The sequence below is a fragment of the Schistocerca nitens genome, chromosome 12 (assembly GCF_023898315.1).
Source record: "Schistocerca nitens isolate TAMUIC-IGC-003100 chromosome 12, iqSchNite1.1, whole genome shotgun sequence".
NCBI lineage: Eukaryota > Metazoa > Arthropoda > Insecta > Orthoptera > Acrididae > Schistocerca > Schistocerca nitens.
The window spans coordinates 138,929,599-138,947,113 of record NC_064625.1 but is presented as its reverse complement, the minus strand read 5'-3'; the positions used below and the strand labels follow the sequence as shown (position 1 = coordinate 138,947,113).

The following is a 17,515-nucleotide window of genomic DNA, read 5'->3' as shown; positions in this document are numbered from 1 at the left end:
TGCCGACATTGTGCATGCTCTGTTGCCTGTGTCTATGTGCCTGTGGTTCTGTCAGTGTGATCATGTGATGTATCTGACCCCAGGAATGTGTCAATAAAGTTTCCCCTTCCTGGGACAATGAATTCACGGTGTTCTTATTTCAATTTCCAGGAGTGTATAAAAGAAATCAGAGCTCGAACGGAAAGATTTAGGTTTGTTGCTACAATTTTGCACACCAAGGTACAGGGTATACGCAAAATAATGTGAACACGCGTACTTACATGGGGATGGTTTATTAATCAGGGGTTGGATCCCCATTGGCCCGTAATACAGCTGCTATTCTTCTTGGAATACTGGCATATATTGATTGTATAGTCTCCAGTGACTCTCTTCTAACTCCTGTAGTTACGACGGAGGCGGGAATCTGCTCCGGAGTCTGTGCTCCAAACCGCCCACGAGGGTCCGAGTCTGGAGACTGTGGTAGCCAGGGAAGACGCTGCAGTTCAGCTGCATGCTCCTCATACCACGATTGTACTGTCCTGGCTGTGCGAACAGGTGCATTATCGTCCTGAAATATGGCGTCATTGTTGGGAAACGACATTTGTATCATAAGGTGCACCTGATCACCTGTTGGCTGTAACACGGCCTTAGAGAGTAATGTTGAGACCAGCAAAATAACATGATATGGCTGCACACACCATCACACTTCCACCCCCATACTTAACCACTGGAATCAAACAAGATTGAAGGCTTCTTTTGGCGTTCTCCAGACATAAAAAAATGGTTCAAATGGCTCTGAGCACTATGGGACTCAACTGCTGTGGTCATAAGTCCCCTAGAACTTAGAACTACTTAAACCTAACTAACCTAAGGACAGCACACAACACCCAGCCATCACGAGACAGAGAAAATCCCTGACCCCGCCGGGAATCGAACCCGGGAACCCGGGCGTGGGAAGCGAGAACGCTACCGCACGACCACGAGATGCGGGCTCCAGACATAAAACCGGCCTGGTGATGGAAGTAACGAAAACGTTGATTCGTCGGACCATCGATGTGATTCCACTGATCATCCGTCCAGGATTTATGCTCCTGACATCATGTTTTACGCTTCTTTGCGTTCGTTGTCGTGACTGATGGTTTCGGTATAGCAGCTCGACCATGAATATTCGCTTTATGGAGTTCTCGGCGGACAGTGTCGGTAGATGCGTGCTCTCGAAGATAGCCTCCGTAGTTTTCTGTTGTTTTGGCACAATTCGTGACGTCTGTCATTTAGTTTCGATTTGGGCGCCTGTTGTCTTTAAACGGCCAACTGCCTTGCCGCAGTGGAAACACGGGTTCCCGTCAGATCACCTAAGTTAAGCGCTGTCGGGCTGGGCTAGCACTCGGATGGCTGACCATTCGTCTGCCGAGCGCTGTTGGCAAGCGGGGTGCACTCAGCCCTTTTAAGGGGCTCCGGAAAGGCTCAAAATCATGAAAAGTTCAATTTTTACTTTTTTGCGTTTTCTGAATCTGCAGACTATTACCTTTTAATAGATATATAATTTATTCAATTCCGAAGACTACAACTATTTTTAAATTTTTTTTTAAATGTGTTCTACATGGGCGTGACCCACTGTGGCGCTGTTAAACTGCTGTCGAATTGTGTTATTATTAACGTCCGTGTTCATCAGGTACATTTTAGTGATGTGAGATAAAGTATGTGTTGTGGCTAACCTGTGATGGTTCAATATATATCGCTGGTGTGATTGTCGATTGTTTCATGTTTATTTACTCTGTCGTTATCTCGAAAATATTCGTAATTAATTCTGTTTCTTGAGTCTCTGTTTTGTTGAAGTATAATAATGAGTAAAAGTAAAGTTATTAGAAATCCTCTGAAGGCTTTTAAGAAAAGGAGAAATGTTGGAAAGCCAAAGGTATGTGTTATTACTGTAAACAATAAAGACGATGAAAATCCCCAACATACCTTGTGTCCCAAAGAAGAAGACAGTTGGTGTAAATATAACAAAGGATTGCTAACTGGTGAAGTGTACACTCATAAGCATAGTCTGCCTCATGCAATAATGGAGGTGATAAAACCTATTTTCAGAGACTTAGCAGCACCTGAACTGTTGAAAAAGTGTATTCACGGAAAAACTCAAAACCCCAATGAAAGTGTAGATAGTGTTATATGGTCGAGAATCCCCAAGACTGTATTTGTTGGAATAGAAACACTTCACTTTGGTGTGTATGATGCTGTTGCGACTTTCAATGATGGCAACATTGTAAGGTGCAAGGTATTTAGAAATATGGGAATGAAGATAGGTTCTAACATGGTACAAGCGATGCTTGCTTTAGACAAGGAACGCCTTCGGGCTGCAGACAGGGCTGTAAAGAGTCTAGAAATACAAGCAAGAGTAAACAGGAGGAGGAACAAGAGGAAGCTGGAGGAGGAGTTTGCAGAGGATGAAGATAATCCATCCTAAGAACCTGGAATGCACTAAAAAGTTAATCCAATCTTTGTCGCTCGATTCCCAAAACTTTTATTTTCTCATACTAATAACATGTTTTCTAAGGATCTTCCAAACATATTTGTTTCAAACTTTCAGTAAATGTTACACAGTACCTTCTGCATAATTTAACACAGCCTTTTTCCAAAAAACTGTATATTTTTGAATATATAAATAAAAAATTGCAAAAAAATGTTGTGAATTTTCATTACAATTGAAAAAAAATCATCTTTAATAACTGAACTAAAATTTTGTAAAATCCCTGTGTTAAGTTGTAGCCCATATTACAATAAATAATCTGTAACAAGTTCAACTTCCTACCTCAAATACTTTGTGAGGAAAGATGTAATTCATAAGCGTTATTTTGACATTGCAAGTATAGGGCGTTCCGGAGCCCCTTAAGGCAAACTGAGGAGCTACTTGATTGAGAAGTAGCGGCTTCGATCTCGTAAACCGACATACGGCCGGGAGAGCGGTGTGCTGACCACATGCCCCTCCATATCTGCATCCAGTGACGCCTGTAGACTGAGGATGACACGGCGGTCGGTCGGTTCCGTTGGGCCTTCCAAGACCAGTTCGGACGTAGTTTTAATTTATTATCTTCACACAATGATGTCTTTCCATGTTTTGTGTAGGCTGTCATGACTGCTGAAACAGTTGCTCTTGAAACGTTCAGTAAGTTTCCAGAATAAGGAGACGAGGCACTGGCGGAAGTAAAGCTGTGAGGACGGATCGTGAGTCGTGCATGGGTAGCTCAGTTGGCGGATCAGTTCCCCGCGTAACGCAAAGGTCCCGAACTTGAATCTCGGTCTGGCACAGTTTTAATCTGCCTGGAAGTTTCATTCAGTAAGTTGGCTGTCTTGGTGACTTAAGTTCCAGCTAATAGGGCCCCCACAATCTGCCCTCTTTGGAACACTGTTAGGTCTGGCATTGCACGTCGACCTCGGCCTCTGAATGCAAATATGAAGTGTGAACTACTTGTAAACAACCTGCACTGATGCCTAGTCCGTACTGGACATTCACAGTCCAGCATGACACGTTCCTTACCTGCATTGTTGACCGTCAAACACGACCATCCCATTACTACCACTGTTCACATTATTTCGCCTGTCCTCTGTACATTTACTGCAAAATAAAAGTGGTCCAAAAACAATGCCCTGAGGAACATCGATAATTTTCATTTTTTAATAATATTTCTGGAACCTGTTACGTATAGACTGTTTCTATAACGGTAACTGACAACTTTTATACTCCCAGTTTTCCACGTAAAGTCGCTCAGACTCCGCGTTTGCCACGCATTAGCGCTGCCGACTTCGGGAGAACGCGGCTAGCTCCGGCTCACAATAGCAGGGTGTACGTTATCTGTGCGACCGGGTGCTAAACGCACACATTGCCTCACAAAAGCGCCGCCGGCGCCGTTTGGCCTGAATTAGTGTGTTCTCTCGACGGTGGCCGCTGGCCCACGTTTACACTATGATGTCTTTCCATGTTTTTTGTAGGCTGTGACAAAGAGTTGCTCTTGAAACATCCAATAACTTGGCTATCTTGGTTACTGATACTCCAGCTAATCGGTTCCCCACAATCTGCCCTCTTTGGAACTGTGTTAGGTCTTTCATTGCAAGTCGACCTCGGCCTCTGAAAGCAAATATCAAGTGTGCACTACTTGTAAACAACCTGCACTGATGTGTAGCCTGTACTGAAAATGTACAGACCAGCATGACACGTACTTTACCTGCATTGTTGACCGTCAAAGACGACAATCCTATTACTATCACTGTTCACATTATTTCGCCTATCCCCTGTACATTTACTGCAAAATAAAAGTGGTCCAAAAACAATGCCCTGAGGAACATCGATAATTTTCATTTTTAATAATATCTCTGGAACCTGTTACGTACGGACTGCTTCGATAACGGTAACTCACAAGTTTTATACACAAATTTTCCCTCGTAAAGTCGCTCAGACTCCGCATTTGCCATGCACTAGCGCTGCCGACTTTGGGAGAACGCGGCCAGGTCCGGCCCACACTCGCAGGGTGTACGTTTTCTGTGGGACAGGGCGTTAAATCGCACACACTGCCTCCCAAAAGCGACGGCGGCGCCGTTTCGCCTGAGTTACTGTGGTCTCTCGGCGGTGATCGCTGGCCCACGTTTACACTATGATGTCTTTCCATGTCTTTTGTAGTCTGTGACAAACAGTTGCTCTTGAAACGTCCAATAAGTTGGCTGTCTTAGTTACTGATGCTCCAGCTAATAGGGCCCCCACAATCTGCCCTCTTTGGCTGTTAGGTCTCGCATTGCACGTTGACCTCGGCCTCTGAATGCAAATATTAAGTGTGCACTACTTGTAAACAATCTGCACTGATGCCTGGTCCGTACTGAAAATTCAGAGTCCAGCATGACACGTGCCTTATCTGCGTTGTTGAATGTCAAACACAACCATCCCATTACTACCACTATTTAGCCTATATTTACTGCAAAATAAAAGTGGTCCAAAAACAATGCCCTGAGGAACATCGATAATTTTCATATTTAGTAATATCTCTGGAACCTTTTACGTACAGACATTCGATAACGGTAACTAGTTTTATACTCCCTGTTTCCCGCGTGAACTCGCTCAGACTCCGCGTTTGCCACGCATTAGCGCTGCCCACTTCGGGAGAATGCGGCTAACCCCGGCTCACAGTCGCGGGGTGTACGTTATCTGTGCGACCGGGCGTTAAATCGCACACACTGCCTCCCAAAAGCGGCGCCGGCGCCGTTTGGCCTGAGTTACTGTGGTCTCTCGGCGGTGGTCTCTGGCCCACGCTCCACAGTAAGGCCCGCACCGCCGCCATTGTCCCGGGACGGCTGGCCGCATATCTCACTTTCACACCTTTCCCGCTTTTGTCCGCTGCGCGCCGCAAACGCCGTATCTCGCCCGCAGACGGACTGCCGCTCTTTTCTCGGGACACGCGCGAGTCTGCCGCTCCGTTTGTGAGGTCCACGTGTTAAAGAGGAACCGAATTATGGCGAGTTCCAGCAGCCCTCCCAGAGGTCATTCACCAACCCGGTACAGATTAGTGGTGAAAATCTTTAGCACGTCACATCCCGGAAGTACAGAGTGAAAGTTATGTAAATACACTACTGGCTATTAAAATTGCTGCACCACGAAGATGATGTGCTACAGACGCGAAATTTAACCGACAGGAAGGAGATGCTGCGATATGCAAATGATTAGCTTTTCAGAGCATTCACAAAGCCGGCCGGTGTGGCCGTGCGGCTCTAGGCTGTTCAGTCTGGAACCGCGTGACCGCTACGGTCGCAGGTTCGAATCCTGCCTCGGACATGGATGTGTGTGATGTCCTTAGATTAGTTAGGTTTAATTAGTTCTAAGTTCTAGGGGACTGATGACCACAGATGTTAAGTCCCATAGTGCTCAGAGCCATTTGAGCCATTCACACAAGGTTGGCGCCGGTGGTGACACCCACAATGTGCTGACATGAGAAAAGTTTCCAACCGATTTTGTGGTGTCACCGCCAGACATCACGCTTGCTAGGTGGTAGCCTTTAAATCGGCCGCGGTCCATTAGTGTACGTCAGACCCGCGTGTCGCCACTGTCAGTGATCGCAGACCGAGCGCCGCCACTCGGCAGGTCTAGAGAGACTTACTAGCACTCGCCCCAGTTGTACAGCCGACGTTCATAGCAGTGGTTCACTGACAAATTACGCTCTCATTTGCCGAGACGATAGTTAGCATAGCCTTCAGCTACGTCATTTGCTACGACCTTGCAAGGCGCCATTACCAATTTATATTGAGCTTCTTATTATTGTACCGTCAGACCGATGTTCTACAGTTATGGATTAAAGTTAAGTATTACATCAACTACGTACTTTATTTGCTACTAAAAATTCCCTTAACTGTTCCAGACCTCACGCCAGTCTGCGTGTAATTAAACGCGTGCATTTCGGCCTCCTCTAGCAACACGGTGTTGGCTCTTCTGCCAACACTACACCATGTATGTCATCACACCTGTAGTTTGGTGGCGCAGGGGAGGGGGGGGGGGGGGAGGGGCTACGCGACACTAGGCAGGCGTACCAGTTTCTTTGGCAGTTCAGTGTGCGCTGAAAATTTATTTACAGTTGCTGCTGACAGTCATCTTTAAAATTGTGTTGATAATATTGTTTACACTGCTACAAGGCTGGCTACGTGAGTACTGTAGGAGTAGCGGGAGAGACAGGTGTTAGCTGCGGCCCGGCTGGCGGTCGGCCACCGGCAGAGCGGCGTCGGCGGCCGGCGTCGGCGTCGGCGTGGCTGGCGACGCTCCTCCGCGGGCGTCCGGCCGTCGCGGCGCCGGCGGCTGCGTCCGCACTGCGGCGCACAACGCGCCGTAAACACCGACAGCCGGCCGACGGCAGCTGGGCCGGGCCCCTACTGTGTCGCCACTGCTCTACCGATCACCGCATAGCGGCAGCCGCCTTAGCCATCTCTCTGTTGTTGCATCCACTCCTCAGCGCTGTACGCTTTATTCTTTATTTGTACTCTACTGGCCATTAAAATTGCTACACCACGAAGATGGCGTGCTACAGACGCGAAATTTCACCGACAGGAAGAACATGCTGTCATATGCAAATGATTAGCTTTTCAGAGCATTCACACAAGGTTGGCGCCGGTGTCGACACGTACTACGTGCTGACATGAGCAAAGTTTCCAACAGATTTGTCATACACAAACAGCAGTTGACTGGCGTTGCCTCTTCTGATGCCTCGTGTAAGGAGGAGAAATGCGTACCATCACGATTTCCGACTTTGAAAAAGGTCGAACTGTAGCCTATCGCGATTGCGGTTTATCGTATCGCGACATTGCTGCTCGCGTTGGTCGAGATCCAATGACTGTTAGCAGAATATGGAATAGGTGGGTTCAGGAGGGTAATACGGAACGCCGTGCTGGATCCCAACGGCCTCATATCACTAGCAGCCGAGATGACAGGCATCTTATCTGCATGGCTGTAACGGATCGTGAAGCCACGTCTCGATCCCTCAGTGATTGGGACGTTTGCAAGACAAGAACCATCTGCAAGAACAGTTCGACGACGTTTGCAGCAGCGTGGACTATCAGCTCGAAGACCTCGTCTGCGGTTACCCTTGACGCTGCATCACAGACCGGAGCGCATACGATGGTGTACTCGACGACGAACCTGGATGCACGAATGGCAAAACGTCATTTTTTCGGATGAATCCAGGTTCTGTTTACAGCATCCTGATGGTTGCAGCAGTGTTTGGCGACATCGCGGTGAACGCACATTGGAAGCGTGTATTCGTCATCGCCATACTGGCGTATCACCCGGTGTGATGGTATGGGGTGCCATTGGTTACACGTCTCGGTCACCTCTTGTTCGCATTGACAGCACTTTTAACAGTGGACGTTACATTTCAGATGTGTTACGACCCGTGGCTCTACCCTTCATTCGATCCCTGCGAAACCCTACATTTCAGCAGGATAATGCACGTCCGCATGTTGCAGGTCCTGTACGGGCCTTTCTGGATACAGAAAATGTTCGTCTGCTGCCCTGGCCAGCACATACTCCAGATCTCTCACCAATTGAAAACGTCTGGTCAATGGTGGCCGAGAAACTGGCTCATCACAATACGCCAGTCACTACTCTTGATGAACTGTGGTATCGTGTTGAAGCTGCATGGGCAGCTGTACCTGTACACGCCATCTAAGCTCTGTTTGACTCAATGCTCAGTCGTATCAAGGCCGTTATTACGGCCAGAGGTGGTTGTTCTGGGTACTGATTTCTCAGTATCTATGCACCCAAATTGTGTGGAAATGTAATCACATGTCAGTTGTAGTATAATATATTTGTCCAATGAATACCCGTTTATCATCTGCATTTCTTCTTGGTGTTGCAATTGGAAGGGCAAGTAGTGTTAATAAAACTAATATCAGTGGTAGCTCTATTTCTGATAATAAGATCTGAGCTGTATTAATACGCTATGTGATCAAAAGTACCGGACACCCCCAAAAACATACATTTTTGATATTAGGTGCATTGTGCTGCCACCTACTGCCAGGTACTCCATACCAGGGACGTCAGTAGTCATTAGACATCGTGATAGAGCAGATTGGGGCGCTCCGCCGAACACACGGACTTCGAACGTGGTCAGGTGATTGGGTGTCACTTGTGTCATACGTCTGTACACGAGATTTCCACACTCCTAAACATCCCTAGGTCCTCTGTTCCCGATGTGATAGTGACACGTGAAGGGACACGCACAGCACAAAAGTGTACAGGCCGACCTCGTCTGTTGACTGTCAGGGACCGCAGACAGTTGAAGAGGATCGTAATCTGTAATAGGCACACATCTATCCAGACCATCACTCAGGAATTCCAGAATGCATCAGGATCCACTGCAAGTACTATGACAGTTAGGCGGGAGGCCAGAAAACCTGGATTTCATGGTCGAGCGGCTTCTCATGAGCCAAACATCAAGGCCGGTAAATACCAAACGACGCCTCGCTTGGTGTAAGGAGTGTAAACACTGAACAGTGGAAAAACGTTGTGTGGAGTGACGAATCACGGTACACAATGTGGCGATCCGATGGCAGGTTGTGGATATGGCGAATGCCCGGTGAACGTCATCTGCTATGATGTGTAGTGCCTCTAGGCGCGCAGTCCGGAACCGTGGGACTGCTACGGTCGCAGGTTCGAATCCTGCCTCGGGCATGGATGTGTGTGATGTCCTTAGGTTAGTTAGGTTTAAGTAGTTCTAAGTTCTAGGGGACTGATAACCACAGCAGTTGAGTCCCATAGTGCTCAGAGCCATTTGAACCATTTTTTGTGTAGTGCCAACAGTGAAATTCGTAGGCGATGGTATGGTCGTGTTTTTCAGGGGGGGGGGGGGGAGGGGGGGCCTTGTACCCCTTGCTGTTTTGCGTGGCACTATCACAGCACAGGTCTACACTTATGTTTTAAGCACCTTCTTGCTTCCCACTGTCGAAGAGAAATTTGGGGGTGGCGACTGCATCTTTCAACACGATCGAGCACCTTGTAAGTAGGCTGTTTAGGTTTTTTTATTGGTAACGCCACCTCTGTATGAAAATCACTGGCTGTGCTGTGTGCAGCCTGTGGCCAGTTTGCATTGTTGTAATACTCGCCATTGTAGTGTTAGGCAGCTGGCTGTGAACAGCGCGTAGCGTTGCGCAGTTGGAGGTGAGCCGCCAGCAGTGGTGGATGTGGGGAGAGAGATGGCGGAGTTTTGTAATTTGCAATGAACTGCTATATATATGATGATATCAAGGTAAATACATTCTTTGTTCTCTATTAATATCTTTCATTTGCTAACTATCCCTATCAGTAGTTAGTGCCTTCCATAGTTTGAATCTTTTATTTAGCTGGCAGTAGTGGCGCTCGCTGTATTGCAGTAGCTTGAGCAGCGAAGATTTTTGTGAGGTAAGTGATTTGTGAAAGGTATAGTTTAATGTTAGTCAGGGCCATTCTTTTGTAGGGAATTTTGAAAGTCAGGTTGCGTTGCGCTATAAATATTGTGTGTCAGTTTAAGCACAGTCGAGAAAAATTATTAAAAGGGGACGTTTCAACCTGTTCATAATGCACGGGCTGTGGCGGAGTGGTTGCACTACAATAACATCCCTGTAATGGACTGGCCTGCACAGAGTTTTTACCTGAATCCTATAGGACACTTCGTCCCAAGCATCACAGCCGATATCGATGCCTCTCCTCCGTACACACTCCGTGAAGAATGGGCTACCATTCCCCAAGAAACCTTCCAGCACCAAATTGAACGTATGCCTGCGAGAGGGGAAGTTGTCATCAAGGCTGAGGGTGGGCCAACAGCATATTGAATTCGGGGATTAGCGATGGAGGGCGCCACGAACTTGTAAGTAATTTTCAAAAAAAAAAAAAAAATGGCTCTGAGCACTATGAGAGTTAACATCTGTGGTCATCAGTCCCCTAGAACTTAGAACTACTTAAACCTAACTAACCTAAGGACATGACACACATCCATGCCCGAGGCAGGATGCGAACCTGCGACCGTAGCAGTTGCGTGGTTCCGGACTGCGCGCCTAGAACCGCTAGACCACCACGGCCGGCAGTCATTTTCAGCCATGTGTCCGGATACTTAGCGTTTATCATTACTTTGTAAATGAGTTTGATCACATAGTGTAAATGAAATGTCGTAATGAAACTTGTACTGTCCTAATGTGAATTCAGAGTTGGATTGTAATAATAATTAATTATCGTAATGTAAAGGGAATTCGTTCATACTGTAGAAGTTAACAATGCGACTGCAAGAATTTTGAACAGTATAAACTGCCTGAATAATGAACTGGCATAAGACCTAAGATAATTAGTTTTGAAAAAGTGATTCCAGATCCCAGAACTAAAAGTGACACACAATATAGAAAATCTAAGTGTCTCTGAATGACGTAAGTTGGCCCTGATTGAATAAAAACAAAAAAAAGTCAAAATATTTAGTCGTTACCTCTGTTCTGCGCAAATCTGGATAAGGCATTCCAGTACTGCTCTATCTTGCGCGCCGCTATTCTAAAGCTGCAAATTACTATATCTACACAAAGAGACACTCGTGAGGTGCAATGACATCTCAATAAAATGTATGTGAAACCTTATGGGACTTAACTGCTAAGGTCATCAGTCCCTAAGCTTACACACTACTTAACCTAAATTATCGTAAGGACAAACACACACACCCATGCCCGAGGGAGGACTCGAACCTCTGCAGGGACCAGCTGCACAGTCCATGACTGCAGAATGACTTCTCTCTTAGTTGTAAATGGTGGTATACTTTTGGAAAGACTATGATCAACTAAAAATTGTAAGAGAAAGGCAAATGGAAAATGAAACATGGGGATAAATGACAACACTAAGATTTTTGCATACTGTGAAAAACTGCACGATCGAGTACACTTGACCATATATTGTGAAGGACCGGTGGACGTTGCCAAAATGCCTTCTGTCTGAGATATGGAGTTTTGAAAAAAAATGGCTCTGAGCACTATGGGACATCTGAGATCATCAGTCCCCTAGGGCATGGATGTGTGTGATGTCCTTAGGTCAGTTAGGTTTAAGTGGTTCTAAGTTCTAGGAGACTGATGACCTCAGAAGTTAAGTCCCATAGTGCTCAGAGCCATTTTGAACAGGAACTCGAGGAAGCAAAGAAGTGGGGATTTTCCTGTACGACCGTTTCAAGAGTGTACCGTGAAATCAGGAATTCGCTAAAACATTAAATCTCCGACATTGCTGCGGCCGGGAAAAGATCCCGCAAGAACGGGACCAACTGAAGCGAATCGTTCAACGTGACAGAAGTGCAACCCTTCCGCAAATTGCTGCAGATTTCAATGCCGGGCCATGAGCAAGTGTCAGCGTGAAAACCATTCAGCAAAAGATCATCGATATGAGCCTACGGAGCCGAAGTCCCTCTCTTGGTGACACAAACTTGACGCCTCGCCTGGGCTCGTCAACGCCAACATAAGACTGTTGATGACTCGAAACATGTTGCCTGGTCGGACGAGTCTCGTTTCAAATTGTATCTAGCGGATGGACGTCTACGGGTATGGAAACAACTTCGTGAATCCATGAACCCCGAATGTCAGCAGGAGACTGTTCAAGGTAGTGGAGGCTCTGTAATGGTGTGGGGCGTGTGGAGTTGTAGTGATATGGGACCCCTGATACGTCTAGATACGACTCTCACAGGTGACACGTACTTAAGCAAGGCGAACTCTAGATTACGGTTTATTGGTAGAATCCTGAAGCGATGCAGTCCTTCAACAAAGGAAATTGCTTACAATACGTTAGTTCGTCCAGGAGTATTGTTTGTATGGGACCCTTACCAGCTGGGTCTCATTCAAGAGATTGAGACGGTCCAAAGAAGAGCGGCAAGATTCGTGACTTGTACATTTAGCCATCGTGAGAGCGCTACAAATCTCATAGAAAGTTTGAAGTGGGATACACTTGCAGATAGAAAATGGTTCAAATGTCTCTGAGCACTATGGGACTTAACTTCTGCGGTCATCAGTCCCCTAGAACTTAGAGTTACGTAAACCCAACCAACCTAAGGACATCACACATATCCATGCCCGAGGCAGGATTCGAACCTGCGACCGTAGCGGTCGCGCGGTTCCAGACTGAAGCGCCTAGAAGCGCTCGGCCACACCGGCCGGCACGTGGAGATTGACGACGCGATAAACGAAAGGGGCTGCTCACTAAATCCCGAAATCTGATCTTCGCCGGGGATGTAGAGCATATATTACTATCACCAACTTTCAAATCGCACAATGATCACCATTCAAAGATAAGGGAAGTTGGAGCTCGTACTGAGGCGTTCAGACAGTCGTTTTTCCCTCGCGCGATCCACGAGTGTAACAGAGAGGGGTGGGGGGGGGGGGTTATGACTTTGGCGCAAATTGTGCCCTCCGCCACTCACCGCTTGGTGGCTAGCGGAGACTATATGTAAATGTAGATATGTAGATTTAGATGCAGAAGCATCCTGTCTCATCACCAGCATCCATTCGTGCCCATTATGCATTCCGACGGACTTGGGTAATTGCAGCAGGACAGTCCGAAACCCCACGCCCAGAATTGTTTCACAGTGATCCAGGAACACTCTTCTGAGTTTAAATACTTCCGCTGGCCACTAAACTCCCTAGACATAAAGATTATTAAGCATATCTGGGATGCCTTGCAACGTGTTGTTCACAAGAGATCTCCACCCCTCGTACTCTTACGGATTTATGGACAGCCCTGCAGGGGTATGTTGTCGATTCCCTCCAGTACTGCTTCAGACATTAGTCGAGGCCATGCCACGTCGTTTTGCGGCACTTCTGCATGCTCGCGGGGGCCCTACACGATATTAGGCAGGTGTACCAGTTTCTTTGGCTCTTCCGTGTATTACACCCACTTGGGCAGAGAAAGTATAGAAATACACAAACATGAGAATAGCTTCAACAGGAACGAAGAAAACTTCAAGGTGAACGTGTCCTGGATTCCCGTGCTGCAGAGAACGACCGTCGCAGGTAGCGAGGTGAGAACCGCGCCGGAAATTACACGGAAAAGCCAATGAGAGAATAGCATTGTATAGTGGGAGTTGCACATCGAAAATATTCAATTTATCGTAACTTCACATACACGGAATTTAATGGATTTCTTTTTTTTTTTTCGATCCTGTAATAGGATTTCCTTTGTGTCGAATGCGATCCGGTGGTTGGATTGCCCTACTTCAGAAATTTATAATTCGCGCATCGAACGTATTTTTGGGACGTAGCACTACGCTGATTTTATACAACCGACTCCCACACATATACAGGGTGAGTCACCTAACGTTAACGTTGGATGTATTTCGTAAACCACATCAAATACTGACGAATCGATTCCACAGACCGAACGTGAGGAGAGGGGCTAGTGTAATTGTTTAATACAAACCATACAAAAATGCACGGAAGTATGTTTTTTAACACAAACCTACGTTTTTTTAAATGGAACCACGTTAGTTTTGTTAGCACATCTAAACATATAAACAAATACGTAATCAGTGCCGTTTGTTGCATTGTAAAATGTTAATTACATCCGGAGATATTGTAACCTAAAGTTGACTCTTGAAACCTCCGACGTTCAGTTTCGTGTTGTAACAAACACGGGCCATGGTCGGCGAGCAGCATCTGCAGGGACATGTTTACGGTGACGAACGTGTTTACGAGTGTGGCTATAGTGCACTGTTGTGGTTTGGTCTAGCTGTCGCAGTGTCCGCATGTAGCGCTTGCTGCTATTGTTATTCTGCATATGTCTCCGCACGCAGACCAACTGTAGTATACCGTGTTACCAGACGTCTGTGATAGTGTAGTGCTGTAGGAACTGTGACCATGGTGTATTCGAACTCTAAAAAGGCGGAGATGATACTCATCTATGGCGAGTGTCGACGAAATGCAGCTGAAGCCTGCAGGGTGTATGCAGAACGGTACCCGGACAAAGAGCATCCAACGTGCCGCACATTGCAAAACATCTACCGCCAACTGTATGCAACAGGTATGGTCGTAGCACGCAAGCGGGTCTGTAACAGGCCCGTCACAGCAGAAGCGGTTCCAGTTGGTGTGTTAGCTGCTGTTGCCATGAACCCACACATGAGTACACGGGACATTGCGAGAACCGGTGGACTGAGTCAAAGTAGTGTCATGCGCATACTGCATCGTCACCGCTTTCACCCGTTTCATGTGTCGGTACATCAGCAATTACATGGTGATGACTTTAATCATCGAGTGCAATACTATCAATGGGCATTAACAGAGAATGCGTTGCAGTTCTACCTGTTTACCGATGAAGCGGGTTTCACAAACTACGGGGCAGTGAATCTACGGAACATGCATTACTGGTCCGTGGACAATCCTCGCTGGCTCAGACAGGTAGAGCGACAGCGACCGTGGACTGTAAATGTATGGTGCGGAATCATTGGCGACCACCTCATTGGTATTCACTTCATTGCAGGGGCCCAAACAGCTGCAACATACATCGCGTTTCTACAGAATGATCTGCCAACGTTGCTCGAAAATGTCCCACTGGAAACGCGTCGACGTATGTGGTATCAGCATGATGGTGCACCTGCACATTCCGCAATTAACACTAGCCTGACCCTTGACAGGATGTTCGACGGGCGTTTCATAGGACGTGGAGGACGCATAAATTGGCCAGCCCGTTCTCCTGATCTTACACCTCTGCACTTCTTTCTGTGGGGTACGTTAAAGGAGAATGTGTACCGTGATGTGCCTACAACCCCAGAGGATATGAAACAACGTATTGTGGCAGCCTGCGACGACATTACACCAGATGTACTGCGGCGTGTACGACATTCATTACGCCAGAGATTGCAATTGTGTGCAGCAAATGATGGCCACCACATTGAACATCTATTGGCCTGACATGTCGGGACACACTCTATTCCACTCCGTAATTGAAAACGGAAACCACGTGTGTACGTGTACCTCATCCCTCATGGTAATGTACATGTGCGTCAGTGAAAAAGACCAATAAAAATGTGTTAGTATGTGGACGTAATGTGCTGTTCCAGTCTCTTCGGTACCTAAGGTCCATCACCGTTCCCTTTGGATCCCTACGTAATTCGGTGCTCTCCGATACACACGATCGAACAGCGGAGGAGTGGTACTCAAGCGTCAACTTTAGGTTACAATATCTCCCGATGTAATTAACATTTTACAATGCAACAAACGGCACTGATTACGTATTTGTTTATATGTTCAGATGTGCTAACAAAACTAACGGGGTTCCATTTAAAAAAAAAAAGAAGGTTTGTGTTAAAAAACATACTTCCGTGCATTTTTTATGGTTTGTATTAACCAATTACACTAGCCCCTCTCCTCACGTTCGGTCTGTGGAATCGGTTCGTCAGTATTTGATGTGGTTTACGAAATATATCCAGCGGTAATGTTAGGTGACCCACCCTGTATACCACTGCACTGCCACGCCTTACGTCGGCTACGGGGGCTCACGTGACGGCCTCCGATCTGTTGCACTCCATCTACATTGCTTTGAGGGCTGATTTTTTTTTAGTAAGATTGTAACAACTGATTATTCCATTCCAGAATGAAATTTCACTCCATATCGGACTGTACGCTAATTTCACGCTACCTGGCTGATTACACTACTGGCCATTCAAATTGCTACACCAAAAAGAAATGCAGCTGATAAACGGGTATTCATTGGACAAATATATTTTACTAGAACTGACATGTGATTACAATTTCACGCAGTTTGGGTGCATAGATCCTGAGAAATCAGTACCCAGAACAACCACCTCAGGCCTTGATACGCCTGCGCATTGAGTCAAACAGAGCTTGGATGGCGTGTACAGGTACAGCTGCCCATGCAGCTTCAACACGATACCACATTTTGTCAAGAGCAGTGACCGGCGTATTGTGACGAGCCAGTTGCTCGGCCACCATTGACCAGACGGTTTCAATTGGTGAGAGATCTGGAGAATGTGTTGGCCAGGGCAGCAGTCGAACATTTTCTGTATCCAGAAAGGCCCGTACAGGACCTGCAACATGCGGCCGTGCATTATCCTGCTGAAATGTAGAGCCACGGGTCGTAACACATCTGAAATGTAACGTCCACTGTTCAAAGTGCCGTCGATGCGAACAAGAGGTGACCGGGACGTGTAACGGATGGCACGCCATACCATCACGCCGGGTGATACGCCAGTATAGCGATGACGAATACACGCTTCCAATGTGCGTTCAGCAAACAGGGATGCGACGATCATGATGCTGTAAACAGAACCTGGATTCATCCGAAAAACTGACGTTTTGCCATTCGTGCACCCAGGTTCGTCGTCGAGTACACCATCGCAGGCGCTCCTGTCTGTGACGCAGCGTCAAGGGTATCCGCAGCCACGGTCTCCGAGCTGATAGTCCATGTTGCTACAAACGTCGTCGAACTGTTCGTGCAGATGGTTGTTGTCTTGCAAACGTCCCCATCTCTTGACTCAGGGATCGAGACGTGGCTGCACGATCCGTTACAGCCATGCGGATAAGATGCCTGTCATCTCGATTGCTAGTGATACGAGGCCGTTGGGATCCAGCACGGCGTTCCGTATTACCCTCCTGAACCCACCGATTCCATATTCTGCTAACAGTCATCGGACCTCGACCAACGCGAGTTGCAATGTCGCGATACGATAAACCGCAATCGCGATAGGCTACAATCCGACCTTTATCAAAGTCGGAAACGTGATGGTAATCATTTCTCCTACTTACACGAGGCATCACAACAACGTTTCACCAGGCAACGCCGGTCAACTTCTGCTTGTGTATGAGACATCGGTTGGAAACTTTCCTGATGTCAGCACATTGTAGGTGTCGCCACCGGCGCCAACCTTGTGTGAATGCTCTGAAAAGCTAATCATTTGTATATGACTGCATCTTGTTCCCTTCGGTGAAATTTCGCGTCTGTAGCACATGATCCTCGTGGTGTAGCAATTTTAATGGCCAGTAGTGTATTATCGGCCGCTTCAGAGATAGTGCG

The 17,515-nt window shown here is 46.9% G+C and overlaps 1 pseudogene; it reads left to right on the top strand.

The window, feature by feature from the left end:
- The first annotated feature begins 1,285 nt into the window (after positions 1 to 1,285).
- On the top strand, positions 1,286 to 1,402 carry LOC126215562 (5S ribosomal RNA; annotated as a pseudogene).
- Positions 1,403 to 17,515: the final 16,113 nt, after the last annotated feature.